The following is a 24,982-nucleotide window of genomic DNA, read 5'->3' as shown; positions in this document are numbered from 1 at the left end:
AAATTAAAGGTTGCCCTTTTAGGACAGAGATGAGGAGAATTTTTTTACTCTCAGAGGGTTGTCTGTCTTTGAAACTCTCTGCCTCAGAAGGCAGTGGAATCAGAGAGACTGAATATTTTAAAGCTGGAAGTAGGTAAATTCTTGTTTAGCAAGGGAATCACAGGTTACTGGGGAAAGTTGGGAACGTGGAACTTGAAACACAATCAGATTAGCCGTGATCTTATTGAATGGTGTAGGGAGAATAGCAGGATAAATATGTGGGGTGACGGGGATCGGGCCTGGGTGAGATTGCTGTTGGTATAGGCTTGAGGACCAAATGGCCTCCTTCTGCGTTGTAGAGATTCTATGATTAACTCTTCTTGTGAATTATAGTTCCAAAACAAATGGCCCAATCATAGAATGCATTTGGAAGGTCTAATACAGATGGGAAACATACAGTAAATGGCAGAACCTTAAGAGTATTGATAGGCAGAGGGATCTGGGTGTACAGATATACAGGTCAATGAAAATGGCAGCGCTGGTAGAGAATGCTTGCGTTCATTGGCTGGGGCATTGAGTTTAAACATTGGCAAGTCATGTTGCAGCTTTATAGAACCTTAGTTAAGCCACACTTGGAATATAGGTGTTCAACTCTGGCCGCCGCAAAACTGGAAAGATGTGGAGGCTTTGGAAAGGGTATAGAAAAGATTTACCCAAATGTTGCCTGGTATGGAGGGCATTAACTATGAGGAAAGGTTGGAGAAACTTGGTTTGTTCTCACTGGAATGATAGAAGTTGAGGGGCGACCTGATAGAAGTCTACAAGATTATGAGGGGCATGGACAGAGTGGATAGTCAGAAGCTTTTTCCCAGGGTGGAAGAGTCAATTACTAGGAGGCATAGATTTTCTTGACACCCAAGATAATCTTTTCTTGCTAACAAGTGTGTCTTCTGCACAGTACCAGCATGCTTTGTAGATTGGATTATCTCAAAGTATTTTGTCAATATCTGAAAACCTGTCTAGGACTCACAGCAGTGGACTTAGGGTAGACCCCAACTATGAGTGAACCCAGAGAGTTTGCCCACAGCTACCAGGAACTGTGGCTGGGGGAGAGTGGGCAGGGAAGGAGAGGATGCCATGAGGTGGATCAATAAAGAGATGACATGGCACATGCCATCTTTATAGAGATATGTTACACAGGATTTGCAATTATCAGGGTTCAAGAACCTTCATTTATATAGTTCCCCTGAACTTCCCAAGACATCATCTCAAGACATCATGTAAGTCGTCACTGAACCACTCAAGAAGATAAGGGACAAGGCATTGGAGCAGAGCGAGATGTTTTAGGGAGTGTCTTCCAGGAGTCTGAGAGCTTTGCAAAGGGAATTCTGGAGATTAGGGTAACTGAAGATATCGTTGTCGCTCACGCAGTAATTAAAATCAAATTGTGGGTAGCACAGTGGCACCGTAGTTATCACTGCTGCCTCACAGTGCCAGGGACCCGGGTTCAGTCCTGGCCTTGGGTCACTGTGTGTGTGAAGTTTGCACGTTCTTCCCGTTTTTGCATGGATTTCTTCCATATGTCCAGTTTCCTCCCACAGTCAGAAGATGTGCGGGTTAGGTTGATTGGCCGTGCTAGGTTGCTCCTTACTGTCAGAGGGACGGGCAGGAGATGGAGTTATGGGGATAGGATCTGGGTGGGGTTGTAGTCGGTGCAGATTCAATGGGCCAAATGGCCTCCTTCTCCTTCTGTACAAGAAGCCAGAACTGGAGGAGTGTAGTGATCACAGAGGGAGCAGGGCTGAGGTTTTGATGTTGGGTCATCTAGACTCGAAACATTGGCTCTATTTGTCAGACCTGCTGAGATCTTCCAGCATTTCTCTGTTTTTTGTTTAAATTCTCCCTTGCTCTGTTTAGCTTTGATGACTCTCAGGGTGGGGGTTCCCATTTGCAATCACCCCAAAATTGGAAAATCCCACCCGAGGTCAACAGACCCTTTGTGTGGTGACTATCCCGCCTGCTACGATTCCCACAGCAGGTGGGACTGGAAAATTCCACCTTCTGTGTTCTAGGCTGTGACCCCTCACTTGTTTCGAAAAATTCAATTATCCCCCCGCCCCCAGCCTCCTGCCTCCACGTGCCTCACCACTCTGAAGAAACAAGCTTCTTTTGCAAGGAACTTTTTAAGTCTAAATAGTTGGAACTCAATGAGTGATGCGCAGTTGACAGAACAAGGGTATCCCCTTTAAAGTTTCCCCTTCACAATGAAGTGAAGCCTGCACAGAAGAAGCAGGCGTGTTCAGATATCAACTCCTGCCTCTGAGTAATGTTCCAAAATACTGACATCACTCAGTGCTCTTGTGATCAAATTCACACCCTTCCAAATAAAGCTTCTGAAATGGACATAAATCAAACATAACTAAACCGACATTTCAATCCAAAGTGAAATCTGTTCTGTCTTTTGTTTCACTGAGTTGAGATATTTTGAACCTCTATATTTTTCAGATTTTGATTTGATTTAATTTATTATTGTCACATGTATTAACGTACAGTGAAAAGTATTGTTTCTTGCGCACTATACAGGCAAAGTATACCGTTCATAGAGAAGGAACCAAGAGAGTATAAAATGTAGAGTTACAATCATAGCTAGGGTGTAGAGAAAGGTCAACTTACTGCGAGGTAGGTCCGTTCAAAAGTCTGACAGCAGTAGGGAAGAAGCTGTTCTTGAGTCGGTTGGTGTGTGAGCTCAGACTCTTGTACCTTTTTCCTGACGGAAGAAGGTGGAAGAGAGAATGTCCTGGGTGAGTGGGGTCCTTAATTATGCTGGCTGATTTTCCAAGGCAGCGGGAAGTGTAGACAGAGTTAATGGATGGGAGGCTGGTTTACATGATGGATTGGGCTACATTCACAACCCTTTGTAGTTTTTTGCAGTCTTGGGCAGAGCAGGAACCATATCAAGCTGTGATACGACCAAAAAGAATGCTTTCTGTGGTGCATGTGTAAACGTTGGCAAGAGTTGTAGCTGACATGCCAAATTTCCTTAGTCTTCTGAGAAGGGAGAGGGCTTTCTTAACTATAGTGTCAGCACTGGGGGGGTGACCAGGAGATGTTGTTGGTGACCTGGGCACCTAAAAACTTGAAACTCTTGACCATTTCTACTTCATCCCCATTGATGTAGACAGGGGCATGTTCTCCACTATGTTATTGGTTGGAGGGGTTGGGGGATTTCCTTTATTTGAGCAGGTTGAAAAGGTGGTTTGATTGGGCTGTATGTTAAGGCATGCACTGGTGAAGCAACTGACTCACTGATTAGGAAGACAAGTGATACGTTAGCCGTCATTGCAAAAGGATTTGAGCGCTGTGAGCCAGCAGTGCGAGTCACTGTTCCCTTGTGTCGCCCTCATCAAAGGAAGGATGTGTTGGCCATAGAGGGAGTGCAGCGAAAGTTCACCACACAGATTCCTGGGATGGTGGGATTGTAATCCGAGGGGCGATTGAGGAGACCGGGTCGATATTCCCTCAAGTTCTAATGAATGAAAAATACACAAAATTCTCCCTGGGGCTCAACAGGGTCAAAGCAGAAAGGATGTTTCCCCTGGCTCGGGGGGGTGTCTGGAAACAGAGGACACAGTCTCAGAATAAAGGGTGAGTCATTTGGGACTGAGATAAGGAGGGATTTCTTCACTCCAAGGCTGGTGAATCTTTGGAATTCCCTCTTCCAGAGCCTGAGGAAGTTCAGACATTGAGCATGTTCAAGATGGAGGTGGATCGATTATTAGGTATTAAAGACATCAGGGGATATGGGGATCGTGCAGGAAATTGGCATTGAGGTCGGTCAGTTATGTATAGCAGAACTGACTCAAGGGGCTGAATGGCCCACTCCTCACTCTGATCTCTAATGCTTTCTGTGGCTAACTTGTCCCCGTCCCAGATGTCACCTTCCATCTCAGGGGCAGCTTCGTTTCCAATAAAGATGAGATCAAGAGATCAATAGTTCATTATTACGCAGTAACCTCCACTCATTAGCATTCATTAAGCGCGACTAGAATTGACAGCAAGCAATCCAAGTTTGCTGGCCTCTGCTTCCTCATCTATATCTTTATCTCATTTCAATGCACGCTGTGATTCTGTCCCAGGAAGGAAAGAATGAACGTGAATTTCTGTAGAGTTTTTCCAATCCAAAGTTCACCACTTCACAGTTGAATTAAATGAAGAATCACTGTCTCATCTGAAAGTGACATATATCTCAACAGCACCCTTCTGAAGAAGGTACCTTATTCCCAGAACATTGACCAATATTCATCCCTCAACTAATCTAGGGGAGGCGATGGCCTGGTGGTATTATGGCAAGACTGTTAATACAGAAACTCAGCTAATGTTCTGGGGACCCGGGTTCGAATCCCACCACGGTAGATGGTGGAATTGGAATCCAATAAAAAGTATCTAGAATTCAGAATCTACTGATGACCATGAAACCATTGTCGATTGTCAGAAAAACCCATCTGGCTCACTTATGTCCTTTAGCGAAGGAAATCTGCCATCCTTACCCGGTCTGGCCTACACTTGACTCCAGAGCCACAACAATGCGGTAGACTCTGAACAACCCTGTGAAATGGCTGAGCAAGTCATTCAGTTTCAAGGGCAATTAGGGATGGGCAATAAATGCTGGCCCTAGCCTGCAATGCCCGTGCAACACAAATGAATAAAAAAAAAGCTAATGTCACTCTATTGGATTGTCTGGTCATTATCTCAGTGCTGTCTGTGGGATCTTGCTGTGTCCATATTAGCTGCCGTCTTTCCGACACTGGAAAAGTGACCATACTTCAAAAGTGCTGTGTTAGGTGTAAAGTGCTTTGGGATGTCCCTTGGTTGAAGGACGCTATACCAGGGCAAACTTTTCCTTGGGAGCACAGGCTCTGTTGTTGACAAACGTACGCAGCCAATCTGTGCAAAGCATCATCCCACGAACATCAACCGATAATGTGCTGTGGCTATGTTAGTCGGGGGCAAGTGCCTCTGCCCCTTGAATAGTGCCGGAGAGATCTGCTTTGTACACCTGACTGGGCAAATAGAGTTTCAGCCTCCTGTTTCGTCGGAAAAACAGAGGCCGGAATTTTACTGGTTGGCGAAAGGCATTCTCCAGTGGCCTCAGGCGAGATCCTGTGAGCCTCGGGTGGGTGAGGTGGTAACATTCCGGGAAGAGTGTCAGGTAAAGAACAGTGGCTGTGTGAAGATAGTTTTGCTATTCCCATTTAAGAGTATAACAAGAGTATAAAAAAAAAGGATCTGGATTTAGCCAGATCTCTGAGCCACTCATGCTTTGCCATTCAGTAAGACCATGGCTGGGCTTCTGTTTAAATCTATCTCTGTATCATTTACTCCTGTTGGCATCTAAAACTCTACCAATCTCAGCCCTGGACAATTGAATGCCCTCAGCGAGTTAGAGGATTCCAGAGATTTACCACCCTTTGAATGAAGACTCTTCGTCCCAGTCTGAAATGCCAGCCCCTGGGTCTATGACCCTCCTAGTTCTCCATTCTCCAGCCAGGAAGAACAGTCACACCTCACCCACCAAGTCAAGCCCTCTTCAGGTTTTTATACATTTCAATGGGATCATGTCTCTTTCTTCTAAGTTCAAAGAACATTGAATAGAAACAAAATATTCTGCAGGTTTGGCAGCATCTGTGGAGAGAGGACTAGAGTTAACATTTCATGTCTGCATCCTTTCAAAGAACATTTTCAAAGATAATCGGTCCTCTCAACTCATCCCTCCGTATTGGCCGACTCTCATCCCAGGAATCAACTTAGTGAACCTATGTTGCACCTCATGCCCGGTGGCACAGTGGTTAGCATTGCTGCCTCACAGCGCCAGGGACACGGGTTCAAATCAGGTGGAGTCTGCGCATTCTCCCCATGTCTGCATGGATTTTCTCCGGGTGCTCCGGTTTCCTCCCACAGTCCGAAAGACGTGCTGGTTAGGTGCATTGGCCGTGCTAAATTCCCCCGAACAGACGCCGGAGTGTGGTGACTAGGGGATTTTCACAGTAACTTCATTGCAATGTTAATGTAAATCTACTTGTGGCATTAATAAACAAAGTAAACAAGTGCACTCCAGATGTGGTCTCACCAGAGCCCTATATAATTGGAGCAAGAACTTCCTTAGTCAGCTGTTGCTGCAGTGATATACAAGTGTAGTTCCTGTTCCTCCAGATGTGTGGGTGAGAGCATTTTTGCACAGTCGGTGGTGAGGTGAAGTGATGGGTGGTGGTGGCAGGTTCTGTCATGAGTTGTGTGAACCAGCTTGTGATGACTAACTCAAGCTCAGTTCTTCTGGGAGCAAGAGAAGTTTCTTGCCGCCACCTTTTGAAGCTTGGATCCCTGGGGAGAAGGATGGACTGTGGAAGCTCTTGAGAACCATTGCTACTTGACACACAATTGACAGCAACATCCAGGAAATTCACTGCGCAGAACAAGACTGGTCTGAGAGATTTATTTTCTCTGCAATCTCTTTGCAAGAATGTGCTAACTCAGTCTGATGATGACTACCTGGTTTCGTTAGTCACATTCGAGGATTGAATGCGCTGAATCTCATTTACAGTTCACAGTTTTAGATCCTGTTTCATATGCAGTGGATTAATGCACTATTCACACACACGGCGCTATATTGAAACGCAGCATACTGTGCAATGGATTCATGGGATTCAACTCCTTCACTTTGTGTGTCCTTTCATCCATTTTTGTGTAACTCTGCAGTGCTGAGGGAGCACTACACTGTCAGAGGGTCAATACTGAGGGAGTGCCGCACTGTCAGAGGGTCAATACTGAGGGAGTGCCGCACTGTCAGAGGGTCAGTGCTGAGGGAGCACTACACTGTCAGAGGGTCAGTACTGAGGGAGTGCTGCACTGTCAGAGGGTCAGTACTGAGGGAGTGCTGCACTGTCAGAGGGTTAGTACTGAGGGAGTGCTGCACTGTCAGAGGGTTAGTACTAAGGGAGTGCTGCACTGTCAGAGGGTCAGTACTGAGGGAGTGCTGCACTGTCAGAGAGTCAGTACTGAGGGAGTGCTGCACTGTCAGAGGGTCAGTGCTGAGGGAGCACTACACTGTCAGAGGGTCAGTACTGAGGGAGTGCTGCACTGTCAGAGGGTTAGTACTAAGGGAGTGCTGCACTGTCAGAGGGTCAGTACTGAAGGAGTGCTGCACTGTCAGAGGGTCAGTACTGAGGGAGTGCTGCACTGTCAGAGAGTCAGTACTGAGGGAGTGCTGCACTGTCAGAGGGTCAGTGCTGAGGGAGTGCCACACTGTCAGAGGGTCAGTACTGAGGGAGTGCCGCACTGTCAGAGGCTCAGTACTGAAGGAGTGCTGCACTGTCAGAGGGTCAGTACTGAGGGAGTGCTGCACTGTCAGAGAGTCAGTACTGAGGGAGTGCTGCACTGTCAGAGGGTCAGTGCTGAGGGAGTGCCACACTGTCAGAGGGTCAGTACTGAGGGAGTGCCGCACTGTCAGAGGCTCAGTGCTGAGGGAGTGCCACACTGTCAGAGGGTCAGTACTGAGGGAGTGCCGCACTGTCAGAGGGTCAGTACTGAGGGAGTGCCGCACTGTCAGAGGGTCAGTGCTGAGGGAGTGCCGCACTGTCAGAGGGTCAGTGCTGAGGGAGTGCTGCACTGTCAGAGGGTCAGTGCTGAGGGAGCACTGCACTGTCAGAGGGTCAGTACTGAGGGAGTGCCGCACTGACAGAGGGTCAATACTGAGGGAGTGCTGCACTGTCAGAGAGTCAGTACTGAGGGAGTGCTGCACTGTCAGAGGGTCAGTACTGAGGGAGCGTTGCACTGCCAGAGGGTCAGTACTGAGGGAGTGCCGCACTGTCAGAGGGTCAGTGCTGAGGGAGTGCCACACTGTCAGAGGGTCAGTACTGAGGGAGTGCCGCACTGTCAGAGGGTCAGTACTGAGGGAACACTACAATGTTAGATGGTCAGTACTGAGAAAGTGCTGCACTTTTGGAAGTGCTGTCTTTTGGATGAGATATTAACCTGAGACTCTGTTTGCCCTCTCACTATTTCAAAGAGGAAGTGGGTGTTCTGCTCCCCCTGATATCCTGTCCAGTGTTTATCTCTCAATCAACATCTAACCATTCTCACATCGCTGTGTCTGGGATCTTGCTGTGTGTAAAGTGTCTGCTGCATTTCCTAAGTTACAACAGTGATAGCATTTCAAAAGTCGTGAGTTGTCAGAGTATTTAATTGTACTACGTGTAAGGCTGTGTGTTTGTAAAAAGCGCTATATAAATGCAAGTTTTTTATTATTACAAAAATTACCTCCCTAGATGTTTAGAGACATTTTGTTTCCACGTAAGGTAAAGGTTACCTTCAGTAAAGATTAGTGTTCTAGTCATAGAATCATAGGGTCATTTGGTACGAAAGGAGGCCATTCAGCCCATCTTTCTTGTGTTATAGAACATAGAACATTACAGCGCAGTACAGGCCCTTCAGCCCTCGATGTTGTGCCGACCAGTGGAACCAATCTAATGACCCTCTAACCTAAACTATTCCAATGTTATCCATTGTCAGTCCTTTGAAAGAACTATCCAATTAGTCTCACTTCCCCTGATCGTTATCCATAGCCCCACAATTTGTTTCTTTTTGAAATATTTAGCCAACACCCTTTTGAACGTCACTATTGTATCTGATTCCATCCCCTCCCAGGTCAATGCATTGCAGATCACAACAACTCATTGTACAAAATAATTCTCCTCATCTCCTCTTTGCTTCTTTTGTCAATGACCTTAACTCTGTGGTGACTGCTCACCAACCCACCTGGCCAGGGGGGTTTGTTCCCTCTTCGTTGCTCTATCAAAACTCCTTGGTTGAGTAAGGTTTCTCCTCATTGTGTCCTGTTACACAGCATGCTTAACCCTGTGTTTAATTTCCCTGAATCACAAAGTGAGAAGGCTGTTATTGGGAGACAGGTTGTTCTCACCCCTTTGTATAAGACTCAGGGGTGAGTCATTTCACGTTGCTTAAGATGCAGAGTTTTGGTCTAGTTAAATCCCGGGAATGGGGAGGGATAATATCAATCAGTGCCCCTGCTTCTGAGTAGCTTCCTGCTCCGTGTGTACCAGCCCCCATATATGTGCGTGTCTGTGCACGTGTGTGTACCTGTGTGTGCACATATGCAGGTGTGTGTGTGTGCGTGTGCACAGGTGCCTGCAAATGCATGTGTTCCATGTACATGCATGTGTATGCACAGCCAAGTTTGCATATCATAGAATCATTGAATCTTACAGTGCCATTCGGCCCATTGAGTCTGCACTAACCAGAACCCACCCAGGCCCTATCCTCATAATCTTTACTCAGAGGGTAGTAAGGGTGTGGAGTGCCCTGCCTTCACCAGTTGTGGACTCGCCAACTTTAAGTGCATTCAAATGGTCAGTGGACAGGCATATGGATAATATGTACCTCACAAGTACCTCACAAGAGGTTATTGCAGAAGGCCGAGGGACATGGAGTTGGGGGTAGGGTGTTAGTGTGGATAGAGGATTGGTTGTCAAATAGGAGGCAGAGAGTGGGGGTCAACGGGTGCTATTCGGATTGGCGGATGGTGACTAGTGGAGTGCCCCAGGGGTCGGTGCTGGGGGCCTCAGCTTTTTACCATTTATATAGATGATCTGGAGGAGGGAACCGAGTGTAGGGTGTCGAAATTTGCTGATGACACCAAGATTGGGGGGACGGCAAATTGTGCGGAGTGTGTGGAGAGTCTGCAGAAGGATCTAGATAGGCTGGGCGAATGGGCCAGGAAATGGCAAATGGAATTTAATGTTGGCAAGTGTGAGGTGGTCCACTTTGGTAGGAAGAATGGTAGGAAGGACTATTACTTACAGGGTGAAAAACTGCAGCAGGCGACGGTGCAGAGGGACCTCGGGGTCCTTGTGCATGAGTCGCAAAAACCCAGCCTGCAGGTGCAGCAGGTGGTCAGGAAGGCGATTGGGATGCTGGCCTTCATAGCGAGGGGGATTGAATATAAAAGTAGGGAGGTCTTGCTGCAGCTGTATAGGGCATTGGTGAGGCTGCAGCTGGAGTACTGTGTGCAGTTTTGGGCGCCGCACCTGCGCAAAGATATTTTGGCCTTGGAGGGAGTGCAGAGGAGGTTTACTAGGCTGATACCGGAGTTGAGGGGGTTGAGCTATGAGGAGAGGCTGAATAAACTGGGCTTGTACTCGTTAGAGTTTAGAAGAATGAGGGGAGATCTCATAGAGACGTATAAGATGATGAATGGGATGGATAGGATAGAGGTGGAGAGACTCTTCCTGCTCAAAAAAGACAGTAGGACTAGGGGGCACAGCCTCAAGATAAAGGGGGGCGGTTTAGAACGGAGTTGAGGAGGAACTTCTTCACTCAAAGGGTGGTGAATCTCTGGAATTCTCTGCCCGTTGAAGTGGTGGAGGCTGCCTCGCTAAATATTTTTAAGACGCGGGTTGATGGGTTTTTGATAAGAGAGGGGATTGAGGGTTATGGGGAGAAAGCGGGAAAGTGGAACTGAGCAGCGACAGATCAGCCATGATCTTATTGAATGGCGGGGCAGGCTCGAAGGGCTAGATGGCCTACTTCTGCTCCTATTTCTTATGTTCTTATGTTCTTATATGGTGATAGTTTAGGTTAGCGGATCATTAGATTGGTTCTACTGGTCGGCGCAACACTGAGGGCCAAAGGGCCTGTACTGCGCTGTAATACTATGTTCTATAACCCCATGCATTTACCTTAGCTAGTCCCCCGACACTAAGTAAGTAAAGTTTATTTATTCGAAACATGTAAGGCTTATATTAACATTACAATGAAGTTACTGTGAAATTCTCCTGGTTGCCACACTCCAGCACCTGTTCAGGTCAATGCATCTAATCAGCACGTCTTTCAGACTGTGGGAGGAAACCCACGTGGACATGGGGAGGATGTGCAAACTCCACACAGACAGTGACCCAAACCGGTGACCCTTGCACTGTGAGGCAGCAGTGCTGACCACTGTGCTACCGTGCTGCCCCCAAGGACAATTTAGCATGGCCAATCCACCTAACCCTCACATCTTTGGAGCACGGGAGGAAACCGGAGCATCCGGAGGAAACCCATGCCGACATGGGGAGAACATGCAAACTAGACACAGACAGTGACCCAAGCTGGGAATTGAACCCAGGTCCCTGGCACTGTAGTGAGGCTGTAGTGCTAACCAGTGTGCATGTTTGTGTGTTCATGCAACGGCATGTGTGTTACATATATGTGGGTGCCTGTGTGTGTATCAGTGTGTGCACGTATGTATGTGTGTCTGCGTGCATGTGTGTGAGCACATATGGAGAATGGGTTGTGATATCTATTCTACTGCTGAATCACTCTTGGATAGGATAGAGTTGTGGTGTTGAGAAGAGATGGCTGAGTAAAGGACAGGGGAGTGGGGGGGAGCTGGATTGTCTTTGCATAGAGCTGGCTTGGATATGATGGGCCAAATGGCCTCCTTCTGCTTTGTAAGCATTCCTTGATTCTATCAGGGATGTTTTAAGAAGAGCGGATTTTGCTGGCACCAGACGCCAACCTGATTTTTGCATGGATTTTGCTGGATAATTTTGTGTAAGTGCTGAAAGATTCATCAGTGTTTGTGCTAGAATCGAATTCTGAGACAACTGTTGCCTTAATTCATGTGCTGAATGACAATTTGTTAATTATAACACGTGTGAAGTTTATTCAGTTCTACCGGTGATTAATATGCTGCGGTGGTAATCGGGTAAAATGGAATGGAATTTCTTCCCCGCATCCATCTCGGATTTTGCTCCTCTCTCCTCCTCAGCACCCAACGTGCCCTGGTTGAAGATGCAGTGTTAGAGACACCATCTGTTCCTTCAGATTGCTCCACAGAGGCCATTCTTCACGTGTGAGCGCTGAGTCTGTGCATCACTATCGTGGAGCTGGACACTGCCCCACTTCACATCCACATGCTCTCCTGTGGGAATCACAGATTAACAAAAGACCATAAGAAACAGGAACAGGCTTGACTTCTGGAGCCTGCTCTGCTGGGATCTTGGCTGGTCCAACATCCCTTATGACCCCTTCCAGCCCTTTACCCTTGATTCCCTTGTTGATCAAAAATCTATCTATCTCAGCCTGAAATAGACACAAGTGCTGGAATCTTACTGCCTCACCCCCCCCCCAAGGCTCGTAAGATCCCGCCCAAGGCCCCCCCAAGGTCTCTGCCCCTATTGCTCTCTGCGGCAAGGAGTTCCAAATACTCAAACCCTCTGAGAGAAGAAATTCCTCATCTCAGTTGGCCACCCCTTTATTCTGCCCCCGGTCCTCGACTCTCCCATGAGGGAAACATCCTCTCAGCATTTACCCTCTCAAGTCCCTGAAGAACCCAATATGTTTCACCGAGATCTCCTCTCATTCTTCTAAACTCCAATGAGTTGACCCCAACCTGTTTAATCTTTCCTTGTAAGACAATCCCTCCATGACGGGGATCACCCTAGTGAACCTCCTCTGAACTGCCTCCAATTAAATAGCATCTTTGCTTCAATAAGGAGACCAAAACTGCTCTCAGTAACGGTTGGAGTTAGGAAGGCAGGCCAATGTGGGATCACTTGTGTCACCTGGGCTGACCATGGGATTGGAAATGGAACCCGAGTGTCTGTGCTTCGCCATTATCAAGAGTGTTCTCTTCTTGTTGGGGAACACTTCAGCGGTCACGGGCATTCAGCCTTTGATTTGTGGGTAAGCGTTCTCCAATGCAGCCTTCACGACACACAGCGCAGAGTTGCTGAGCAGAGACTGATAGCCAAGTTCCGCATACATGGGACGGCCTCAACCGGGACCTTGGGTTCAAGTCACGCTATCTGTAACCCCCACGACTTGCCTGGGCTTGCAAAATCTCACTAACTGGAAACAATACACATCTCTTTAACCTATGCTTAATATTATCTCCACTCACATTGTCTGTACCTTTGAGATTTGATTACCTGTAAAGACTTACATTCAATCATTATTTTGTGAATTGAGCTTGAATCTTTATATGCCCTGTTCATGGACAGAACTCCCACTCACCTGACGAAGGAGCAGCAAGTGCTCCGAAAGCTAGTGGCTTTTGAACCATAGAACCTTCCAGTGCAGAAAGAGACCCTTCGGCCCATCGAGTCTGTTTGCTACCAAATAAACCTGGTGGACTTTAACCTGGGGTTGTGAGACTTCTTACTGTCTTCGCCTTTATCTCCAGTGAATGAGGGGATGGTTGGCATTTGGCAATTAGGAAGGCAAATTCAGTGTTAGCATTCATTTCCAGAGGGCTAGAATACAAAAGCAGGGATGTGCTGCTGAGACTATGAGGTTCTGGTCAGAATCCATTTGGAATATTGTGAGCAGTTTTGGGCCCCCTTTCTAAGGATGGACATGCTGGCCTTAGCAGGGGGGGGGCGTCCAGAGGAGGTTCACAAGAACGATCCCAGGAATGAAGGGTTTGTCATATGAGGAGTGGTTGAGGAGTCTGGCTCTATATTCCGTGGAGTTTGGAAGGATCTAATTGAAGCTTACAGAATACTGAGAGGCCTAGATAGAGCGGATGTTGCAGAGGATTCTTCCACTAGTGGGAGAGACTGGAACCAGAGGGCACAACCTCAGGGACAATCCTTTAAAACTGAGATGAGGAAGAATTTATTCAGCCAGAGAGTGGTGAATCTGTGGAACTCTTTGCCGCAGAAGGCTCTGGAGGCCAGACCATTGAATGTCTTTAATACAGAGGTAGATAGGTTCTTAATCAATAAGGGGATCAAGGGTTATGGGTAGAAGGCAGGAGAATGGAGATGAGAATCATTTCAGCCATGGCGGAGTAGACTCGATGGGCTGAACGGCCTAATTCTGCTCATGTTCAGATAGGGTGAACAGCGGGAAGCTTTTTCCCAGGTCGGAGGTGACGAACACAAGGGGTCACGAGTTCAAGGTGAGGGGGGGCAAGGTTCAACACAGATGTCAGGGGGACGTATTTTACACAGAGGGTGGTGGGGGCCTGGAATGCACTGCCAAGCAAGGTGGTTGAGGCAGAAACGCTGGGATCTAGATAGCCACATGAACAGACTGGGAACAGAGGGATACAAACGAATGGTCCAGTTGGGTGCATGAGCGGTGCAGGCTTGGAGGGCCGAAGGGCCTGTGCTGTATTGTTCTTTGTTCTTTGTCTTACGCGTAAAATGGGTTTAAGCTTGCGGCTCCATCGTGAAGGCCTTGGTGTGTGTCTGCTTCTGCTTTGGGAGTGTTGACTTACTGCAGGATGTGGTGTTTGTGATTATTACATTCTGAGCAAGGCTCCCACCCCATCCCCCCCAACAAATCCCCCACCTCAGAACACACACCTTCCTTGCGGCTCACCCTCTTTCCGAGTCTTGCTGCACCCTCGATTGTTTATCCGCATCTGCATAAGCACCTTTCATGCCCTGAGGACACCCCAAAGGGTGTTACAGCCGGTGAAGCACAGTAAGGTGGAAAAATGTTTGAATTGTAATTGAAAGGCTGGTTGAGTCGTAAATCAGTCATGTGTAATGTCAGGAACCTGAGTCATATTTAAATTAATGGGAACAAGATTATACGTCACTTCGATGGTATCTGCCTCCGCAGTGCACACACTGAAAAACAGATTTGATAACCCCAATTTGCAGTACCTTTTTACTAAGTGGAGTGGCTCCCCCAGCCTGCTCAGTCAGTCACCATACTCACCCCCTGAGCATACAGAGGACCCCTGGTCAACATTCACCTGTTCAGCTATCATCTTGTGTAGAGTGACAGTGCTGGCAAAGGAACAGAACCAGCAGAATGAGATAGGATGTCTCAAGGCTACGAGGGGTTAATGAGAGGGGGAAGGAGAGAGAGAGACAGAGGGGGGAAGATACTGGGGAGATAAAGAGAGTGGGAAGAGAGAGAGAGAGAGAGAGAGACAAAGACTGCAGGGGCAAGGAGAGAAAGGAAGAGAGGAAAGGGAGAGAGGGAGAGAGAGAGAGAAGCAGAAGGAAATGGGAGAGAGAGGGAAAGAGAGGGGGAAGGCGGGAGAGAGAGGAAGAAAGGGGGGGAAGGTGGGAGAAGGACAGAAAGAGTGAAAAGAAAGGGGTGAGCAGAAAGTGAAAGTGAAGAGATAGTGAAAATGAGAGAGAGAGAGGGTAAGGGGGAGAGGGGGAGAAAGGGAGGTGGGCAGAGACAGAGAAACAGAAAGGATGCATGGAGAGAGAAGGAAAGAGTGAGGGAGAGAGAGACTGAGATGGGTAAAAAAGGGTGAGGGAAGGGGGGGTGGGCAGAGAGAGAGGTAAAGAGACGGAGAGAGGCAAAGGAGAGGGGGAAAGAAAGAGGTGGAGAGTGGGAAAGGAACAGACACCCAGGGATAGGGAGAGAGTGTGGAAAGGGAGAGAGGGGGAGTGGGGGAAAGATTGAAGGAAAAGAGGGAGAGAGAAGGGGAAAGAGAAGAGAGTGGGAAAGTGCAGAGAGAGAGAGAGAGAAGCAATGACAGAGGGAAAGGGGTGAAAGAGGGAGAGACACAGAGAGAGAGAGAGAGGACAATCCTGCCAAATCTGTACCTTCATACACTCCTCCTCTGAATACCCTCAACACACTATTTCATTCATGAAATATATACATTTTATGAGCAAAATGAATACTTTCTTTTCCACCCTGTGTGAATGGTGCCCTTTAGTTGGGGTTCCGTCAGTGTGCTCTCCCCAGCTGTGTGTGTCATCGCCGACCGACCTCACTGTAAATATGTCAGGTCGAAAAAGACAAAATCTGCCCTCAGCCGCCAAGGCTGCTTTTACCTGTCAGCGCTGATGTGTTTGTGTGTGTGTGTAGCTCTGCTCCAGCAGCCCTGCCTGTGAGTCAGTGCTAGGGGCTGGTCGCTCCTCAGCCAACCCCACGAAGGGCCCTATAGCTATTTCTGTACGTGGATGTACATCAGCTCTGGGTATTTTCTCTGGTGTTGGAGCTGACATCAGTATCGTCTCAGACACACACATACACACACACACACTCTCTCTCTCATTCCAGTCAGACCTTATGATTGATAGGAGCCCCCTGAAGCTTCTGTGCAGCTCACACTGGTGACCTCAGAGGTTGGACAAGAGGAATTTCCAGGATTAAATGATTAAAGATTGAAGAGGTTACTGTGGCTGTAAACAGAGATTGCCATATTATCTCGCTACAGTCCTACCCTTGGGTTTTAAGATAAAGGGAGACTCACTTCACTGGGCTTTTACAAGCCGGCTTTTAATGGAACCTCAAAGGTAATTAAGCATATTTATTTTCGCTTTCTTTTACACGGATGTTTGAGCGAAGTTTTGCTATGTAGGAGCAATGAGAAGATTGGTTTCGTTTTAAAATGCAGCATTATAATCGGTGTCATTTGAGCGAATGTGTTGGTTTTTTTTTGTCCAACTTTTGACAAACTAAGCGGAGTTCTTATTCCGGTTTTTCAAATGTCATGGTGTGTGTGTGTGTGTGTTTTGTATTTTTTACCAGGCTGGGTTGAACCTGCTATCCGATGCTTTTTTTCCTACACTGCAAATGCATGTTTTTTTTTACCCCAGTGTGACTGGAGGATATACTTGTGTCCAGTTTCCTGTGATCTGGTTAACTGCACGAAGCGGTGTCGAAAATGTTTTGTCGATATGTCTCTTCTGCGGGGTGTTGAGATTCTGCAACAGTTATCGGTTTGAGAACTTTCACAGACAGAGAGAGAGCTGCTCTACTTGTCTGAAGCAGATTTAACATGTTGCACCTTCTGCCTCTGGCACTCTGTCCCGGACACTCTGAACCTTTCTGATCTGGGAATGGTCAGGAGCATGGATACCAGTTTCTCGTTGGGAAATCTCCAATTTGTTCGCTAACATTGCAGTCTGTCTCTCTCCTGTGTTCTCCCCAGAGCCCATAACATTCCCCAGAGTGGATGGTCCTCCATAATATCTCCAGGGTGAGCCAGAATGTGCCCAGCAGTCCCCAAGGTATCGGTCTGTGTCCAGCAGCCCCCAGGGGTCATTTTCTGTCCATTAGATCCCCAGGAGGTCAGTCTGTATCCAGCAGCCCCTAGGGGTCAGTCTGTCTCCAGCAGCTCACCAAGGGTCAGTCTGTGTCCAGCAGCCCCCCAGGGGTCAGTCTGTGTCCAGCACCCCCACTGATCAGTCTGTGTCCAGCAGCCCCCAGGGGTCAGTCTGTGTCCAGCAGCTCACCAAGGGTCAGTCTGTGTCCAGCAGCCCCCCAGGGGTCAGTCTGTGTCCAGCAGCCCCCCAGGGGTCAGTCTGTGTCCAGCACCCCCACTGATCAGTCTCTGTCCAGCAGCCCCCAGGGGTCAGTCTGTGTCCAGCAGCCCCCAGGGGTCAGTCTGTGTCCAGCAGCCCCCCACTGGTCAGTCTCCGTCCAGCAGCCCCCAGGGGTCAGTCTGTGTCCAGCAGCCCCCAGGGGTCAGTCTGTGTCCAGCACCCCGAAGGCGTCAGTCTGTGTCCAGCAACCCCCAGGGGTCAGTCTGTGTCCAGCAGCCCCCAAGGGTCAGTCTGTGTCCAGCACCCCCAAGGGGTCAGTCTGTGTCCAGCAGCCCCCCAGGGGTCAGTCTGTGTCCAGCAGCTCACCAAGGGTCAGTCTGTGTCCAGCAGCCCCCGGGAGATCAGTCTGTGTCCAGCAGCCCCCAGGGGTCAGTCTGTGTCCAGCACCTCCAAGGGGTCAGTCTGTGTCCAGCAGCCCCCGGGAGATCAGTCTGTGTCCAGCAGCCCCCAGGGGTCAGTCTGTGTCCAGCACCTCCAAGGGGTCAGTCTGTGTCCAGCAGCCCCCGGGAGATCAGTCTGTGTCCAGCAGCCCCCAGGGGTCAGTCTGTGTCCAGCACCTCCAAGGGGTCAGTCTGTGTCCAGCAGCCCCCGGGAGATCAGTCTGTGTCCAGCAGCCCCCAGGGGTCAGTCTGTGTCCAGCACCCCCAGGAGGTCAGTCTCTGTGATTGCGGGGGCGGGTGGGGGGGCAGGTTGTAGTCCCCCTATAACCTGTTATATCTCCACCCGATGCCAACCTTGCCCGCTTGCTTGAAGATGATTAAAATTGAATTACCTAATCATTTGAATTAAGCAATATTAATGCCACTGCAAACTGGAAGATTAGTGCTTAAAAATGTAATTATTGGATATTTTGAATTACAGTCTCTGGAAGGAAGAAATGATTGGTTCATTGTGGAGCAGGTTTTTGATCTATCGCTGTCTTTGTCCGGGCAGTGTTATTTTTACTTCATTCGCTTGCTTCTTTTATTCTCGAATTGCATGAGTAATTGGTGCACAGTTTGTTTTTTTTACTGTGGGAGGGTAGGTGATAGCAGCTTGTGTGTGCGATGGATCTGGCAGTGATGCATTCCTGTATGGAGCAGTGCAGTCAAACTGTGTTCTTGGAAGCTGCTTGGTGTGTTAGATTGGGCAATGCGTCATGTGGCTACAGTGTCATGGGCTGCGACGGCCAATGGCTGCCAGTTATCATCATTCTCTCTCTCTCTCCCACCCCCCCCGCCCACTTCCCCACGTGCCACCCTGCTGCCCTGAGACTCGCTGCCAAGTAGCTGAGAGCTTTGCCCAACAATAGCTTGCATTTGCATAGCACCCTTAACATCCCAGTGCACTCCTCAGGAGCAATATCGGATGGTATTTAACGCCGGCTGGCTCAAAGAGATAATAGAACAGGGCTCAGTCAAAGAGAGGAGGGGTGCCCTGAGAGAGGGAGGGATGGGGAGGTTTAGGGAGGGAATTTGAGAGCTTAGGCCCTCATCATCCTGTGGACCACTCTTGAGGCTCTGACTTGCACCGTTATAGAAAGCTTAACCGACCCATCAACCGCGGATTCTAAACCTTTCGGTGAATTGGCAGATCTGGTTTCAGACCACTATGACCCTGTGTTTTATACTGCAACACTGCTGGTTGAAGACAGCAACTATCCTCCCCAGGCAAGGAGCAGAACCCATCCTTCTGGGAAGGGACTGGCTACAGAAAACCCACCTGGACTGGCAACGGATCTCTAAAATTTGTACTGGCAATTTATACAACGTCGCTAGGAAGTGTCCCAAAGAAGGAAGATTAGAGGCGCAAGGTCTGTGTGGACCGACCTAAATACTTAAGGCATGACCAGTCCCCTACACTTTATGTGCCAAAATGGAGGCTGAATCGGAGGAAATTGGCATTATCCACTTAGTCCAATTTGCTGAATGGGCCACACCAGTAGTTCCAGTTTTAAAGCCTGACAATTGGATCTGTCTCCGTGGGGATTATAAATTGATGGTCCCCCGCTTAGACAGATACCCAATACCGTGCATTGAAAACCTGCATGCGTAACTGGCTAGGCGTCACATATTTTCCAAGTTAGACATGATCCACACCTACCTCCAACTGGAGTTTGTGGTGTCATCTGGGAAGTATGTCACCATAAGTATTCACAATGGACTGTATGAGTACACCCGCTTACCCTTTGGGGTGTCCTCGCCTTGCACCATTTTTCAAAGGATGATGGATAACGTCCCTCAAGGGGTGTCCGGAGGGGCAGACTATCTGGATGATGTTTGAATATCGGGAGACACTGCCAAGGAAGGTCTGGGGGAGGTCTTACAGCTTCTTACTGATGCTGGCATCTGATTAAAAGGGGAAGAATGTGTGTTCCAGGTTGATAAGGTAACGTGCCACAGATACTGAGCCGACAAGGATGGATTACACCCTGTCGGAGAGACAGTGAAGGTCAGAAAAGGGGCTCCGAATTCAGGGGAACACAATGGAGTTGAAGTCTTTACTGGGTTTCAAAAGTGTTGATGGAAAATTCATATCGAACTTGGCGAGCCCATTGGCTTCCTGCCACGTACTGTTCAAAACAAATCAGAAAAGGTTGTGCCAGATGCCACAAGAGAAAGCCTTTGCAAACATCAAACAATTGTTGTTAACAGAGATACCAGCCCATTATGACCCTATGAGTCTACTCATCGTAATCTGTGACACCTCCCCCTATGGGATAGAAGCAGTATTACGGGGCAACTCCACTCTCTAAAAACTCAAGAGAACTCGCTGCCGAGGATCAGCCCCCTGTCGTGGATCTTCGGCACTGAAAAAGCGTTCACCGAGCCATCACCTTCCCCGCTGACCAGACGCTACAAACAATGGAGTTAGACCCTGGGCGTAGAAATGAAGATGGCCACCTCGTCATAGGAAATGAGGGGAAACCCTCAGGCTGAGGGGGTTGTGGGGTGGGTGGGGGGGGGAGGCATGTGATAACCCCCATGAGGGAATCACTGATCGACCACCCTCTGGGTCTCGCTGAGTGTGAACTCCTCTGGCAACAGGTCATGGTCTGCCCAGCTGGAACACATTCCCTCAGCCTTTTGCAAGGCAGGCCCAGGACTGGGCCTGCTGAACTATAGTCCCAGGCAGGGATTAGTGTGTGTACACCATGGTAGTGGATTTACTTTGCATTCTGTAATAAACCATGTTCCTTTCCAGCCAGGCCTCCCGAGTCACTCCAACAGCCCCCCCGACCAATATCATTAAAGACAGGGATAATTTGGTAATTCATCACATTCTTGTTGGTGGGAGCTTGCTGTGCATAGATTGTCCGCCTCTTTTCCTGCATTCCAACAGTGATATCACCTCAGAAGGACTCCTTTGGTTGTGAAGCACTTGGGCATGGTCTGAGGGTATGAAAGGTGCTGTATAAGTCCAACACTTCATTTCTTTGGGACTTGTACAATGCGTGTGGAGACGGTGAAATCAGCGCACCTGTCAGAACTGGATTCTAACCACTGCCTTCTGTCATGATGGAGCTATTTTTGTGCAGCGTAAATGATGAAGCTTGCCTATTATAATGAACGCTTAGCTGCTTCCAGTGTGAACCCTGGATGCTGTGCTTTTTTTACTGTGTGTCAGAGTGGATTGGCAGGCTGGTGAAAGGCTACACATTGCTTCAATCTGCACTTGGACTGGGTTTGTTTGAATTGATATTCACAGAAGAATTATTTGAATGCATCGAACGATAAGCAGCGGCTGGTCAGAGCGAATGGGAGCGCTGCGCTGTGTTTAGACATTGGCTTTTCGCTACGAACTGTGTTGACTGAGGATTGTGACCTGTTGCCAAGATGTGAACTAGACTAGATTGCAGGATAAGGAAGGGGGGAGGTTTGGTGGGGTGGGGGGAGGAGGGAGGTGCAAGGGAGGTAGAGGATGCAGGGAGGGGGGTCTAAAGAAAATCAACTGCAGTTTTGAGACTTGAAACTCTTTCATAACTATTGGTCCCAGCAGGAAACGGGATGGTGCTGAGTGTCAGTGACCGTTGCAACAAAACCAACAAGGTGGCTTCAGTGTCTGTCTTTGAACTCGGGTCGTTCATTCCAAATTTGGCAACAGCTGGGTTCACGCTGCCACTTTGGAATTCCAGAATGGCTGATGATGCCAGTTCAGAATTCCGGAACAGCTGGTATTGTCGGTTCAGAATTCTGGCACAGCTGGTGATGCCGGTTCGGAATTCCAGCACATCTGGTGATGCCGGTTCGGAATTCCAGCACAGCTGGTGATGCTGGTTTGGAATTCCAGCACAGCTGGTGATGCCGGTTCGGAATTCTGGAACAGCTGGTGATGCCGGTTCGGAATTCCAGCACAGCTGGTGATGCCGGTTCGGAATTCCAGCACAGCTGGTGATGCCGGTTCGGAATTCCAGCACAGCTGGTGATGCTGGTTCGGAATTCCAGCACAGCTGGCGATGTCGGTTCGGAATTCCGGCACAGCTGGTGATACCGGCTTGTAATTTGGGAATTGCTGGCGATGCCAGTTCGGAATTCCGGCACAGCTGGCGATGCTGGTTCGGAATTTGGGAACAGCTGGCGATGCCTGTTCGGAATTCCGGCACAGCTGGTGACGCCGGTTCGGAATTCCGGCACAGCTAGTGATGCCGGTTCGGAATTCTGGAACAGCTGGCAATACCGATTCAGAATTCCGGAACAGCTGGCGAAGCCGGTTCGGAATTCTGGAACAGCTGGCGATGCTGATTCAGAATTCCGGAACAGCTGGCGATGCCGGTTCGGAATTCTGGAATAGCTGGCCGCTGGTTTGGAACTCGGTATTGCCAGCAATGGGGGTTGGGAGCTGGGTATGGGTGCAGAGGCAGATTTGGTTTGTACATCCCTATTCCATTGACAGACATCCTTTGGTCTCCGTGTCGCAACATATTTATCGGTTCCTCATGCTCTGCCTAGAGAGATCTATCCTCCTGTCACTTATGTAACTTGCATCCTTGATTTGATGAAACAGCAACAACTGTTCACAAATCTTCAATTAATCTCATGTGGAAGCTGAGGAATGTGAGACCAGAAATAGCCCATATCACTCATGGTTCCTATTCTGCCAGCTGATAATATCATAGCTGATCTGTGACCTCATGGCATTTAAAGATCTGCCTTTGCCCCAGATCCCCATTTTGACTTACAAAAATCTATCAATCTAAACATAAGAACATAAGAAATAGGAGCAGGAGTAGGCCATCTGGCCCTTCGAGCCTGCCCCGTCATTCAGTAAGATCATGGCTGATCTGAAGTGGCTCAGTTCCACATTCCCGCCCTCTCCCCATAACCCTTAATTCCCTTGCCTACCAAAAACCTATCTACCCGTGTCTTAAATATATTTAGCGAGGCAGCCTCCACTACTTCAACGGGCAGAGAATTCCAGAGATTCACCACCCTTTGAGTGAAGAGGTTCCTCCTCAACTCCATTCTAAACCGCCCCCCCTTTATCTTGAGGCTGTGCCCTCTAGTCCTGCTGTCCTTTCTGAGCGGGAAGAGCCTCTCCACCTCTATCCTATCCATCCCTTTCATCATCTTATACGTTTCAATGAGATCTCCCCTCATCCTTCTAAACTCCAACGAGTACAAGCCCAGTCTATTCAGCCTCTCCTCATAGCTCAACCCCCTCAACTCTGGTATCAGCCTAGTAAACCTCCTCTGCACTCCCTCCAAGGCCAAAATATCCTTGCGCAGGTGCGGCGACCAAAACTGCACACAGTACTCCAGCTGCGGCCTCACCAGTACCCTATACAGCTGCAGCAAGACCTCCCTACTTTTATATTCAATCCCCCTCGCTATGAAGGCCAGCATCCCATTCGCCTTCCTGACCACCTGCTGCGCCTGTCGGCTGGGTTTTTGTGACTCATGCACAAGGACCCCCAGGTCCCTCTGCACCGTAGCATGCTGCAGCTTTTCGCCCTGTAGGTAGTAGTCCTTCCTACCATTATTCCTACCAAAGTGGATAACCTCACACTTGCCAACATTGTATTCCATCTGCCAATCTCCTTTTTAAATTTGCCATTAATTGAGAATCAATTGCCCTTTGGAAATGAGTGTTCCAAACTTCTGGCATGATTGATTAGCAGAGCAGACTCGATGGGCTGAATGGCCTTATTCTGCTCCAAGACCTCATGGTCTTATGGCCACACTTTGGGTGAGGAAAGACTTCCAACTTTCATTTCTGATAGGTCAAGCTCCAACCTTTGACCTTGCACCCCTAGTCTTGAAAGATCTTCCATGGCTGACCCCCCTAACTTACACACTTTGCGACACTAAGGGACAATTCAGCATGGTCAATCCACCTAACACGCACATCTTCGGACTGTGTGAGGGAAGCAGAGCACCCGGAGGAAACCCACGCAGACACGGGAAGAATGTGCAGACTCTATACACACACACACACACACACACACACACAGTGACCAAGGCAGGAATTGAACCTGGATCCCTGGCGCGGTGAGGCAACAGTGCTAACCATTGTGCCAACCCCTAACCACTGTTGAGCCACATTATGGAAGCACCTTCTGTGGCCACCTAAAAATCTCGAAGCCAATCTGGCAGCACAGCAAGATCCCAAGAAACATTAAATGAACAAGCAACCAGTTAGGCTGGTTCTTGGCGATGTTGGTTGATTTGGACACTGGGGGGGGGGGGAAAAAAAATTACCTCGCTGTTTCCTCATAACAGCACGATGGGATAGTTTAGCCAAATTTATAAGTGCGGACAGGAATTAAGCTTCAAGATCTCATTTGGAAGGTTGTCCCTGCAGCCCTCAGTTGACTGACATGTCTGCGCCCAAGTGCCTTGTGAGGCTTTGAACTCTTAACATTGTTAACATTGATGCTTTTACACTGCGGAGTGAGTCTCTGGGCATACAAATGACGTACATTAATGAATTGTGCTCGTGGCTAATCCCGTTCGTTGGCTTGCCAAATAAAATTACCATCTTGCTGCTGCTTCCTAACCACGCTGCCACTCAGTACACGTTGTTTGGGCGGTGACAGTGGAGATTCTGCTGTAAAGCAAAGCTTCCCCATGAGTGGGAATATAAATAGGACTCTGGGGATGCTCAGCAAATCTGGCTACCACTATGGAGAGAGAAGCAGAGTCAATGTTTCAGGGCTAAGAACCTCCGCTGGAATTGGAAAACGTTAGCAAGCCAATTGGGCAGAGATTTCACAGAACCATAGAACCTACAGTGCAGGAGGCCAACAACAACCCCACCCAGGTCCAATCCCTGTAACCCCATGTATTTACACTGCTCATCCCCCTGACTCTGAGGAGCAATTTAGCGTGGCCAATCCACCTCACCTGCACATCTTTGGAGTGTGAGAGGAAACTGGAGCACCCGGAGGAAACCCACGCACACACGGGGAGAACATACAAACTCCACACAGATGGTGAGCTGAAGCCAGAATTGAACCTGGGTCCCTGGCGCTGGGTCCACCGTGCTGCCCATTTAACCTCATGGGTTATTGATCTGAAACATTAGCTTAGTTTATCTGTCTCCAGAAGCTACTGGGCCTGCTGAGGTTTTCCAGCATTTTTTGATTTTATTTTGTGTTTTGGGTATCCGCAGTTTCCGAGTGAAGTTAGAACATAGAACATTACAGCGCAGTACAGGCCCTTCGACCCTCGATGTTGCGCCGACCAGTGGAACCAATCTAATGACCGTCTAACCTA

The 24,982-nt window shown here is 48.6% G+C and overlaps 1 long non-coding RNA gene across 3 annotated transcripts in view; it reads left to right on the top strand.

Annotated features, from left to right (window-relative positions):
* Nucleotides 1-24,982, top strand: part of LOC145350653 (uncharacterized) — a 205,565-nt gene that overhangs the window by 53,775 nt on the left and 126,808 nt on the right. Inside the window, exon 1 of one of the 3 annotated variants that reach the window (XR_013888241.1) lies at nt 15,905-16,256. The exons of the other annotated variants lie outside the window; for them this stretch is intronic. This is a non-coding gene — a long non-coding RNA (uncharacterized LOC145350653). Of the gene's footprint in view, nt 1-15,904; nt 16,257-24,982 lie in introns of those variants that run through there. 3 annotated transcript variants of the gene reach the window in all.

Source organism: Carcharhinus amblyrhynchos, chromosome 12 (assembly GCF_965287045.1).
Source record: "Carcharhinus amblyrhynchos chromosome 12, sCarAmb.v2.hapA, whole genome shotgun sequence".
NCBI classification, from domain to species: Eukaryota; Metazoa; Chordata; class Chondrichthyes; order Carcharhiniformes; family Carcharhinidae; genus Carcharhinus; species Carcharhinus amblyrhynchos.
This window is presented reverse-complemented; position numbering and strand designations above follow the sequence as displayed.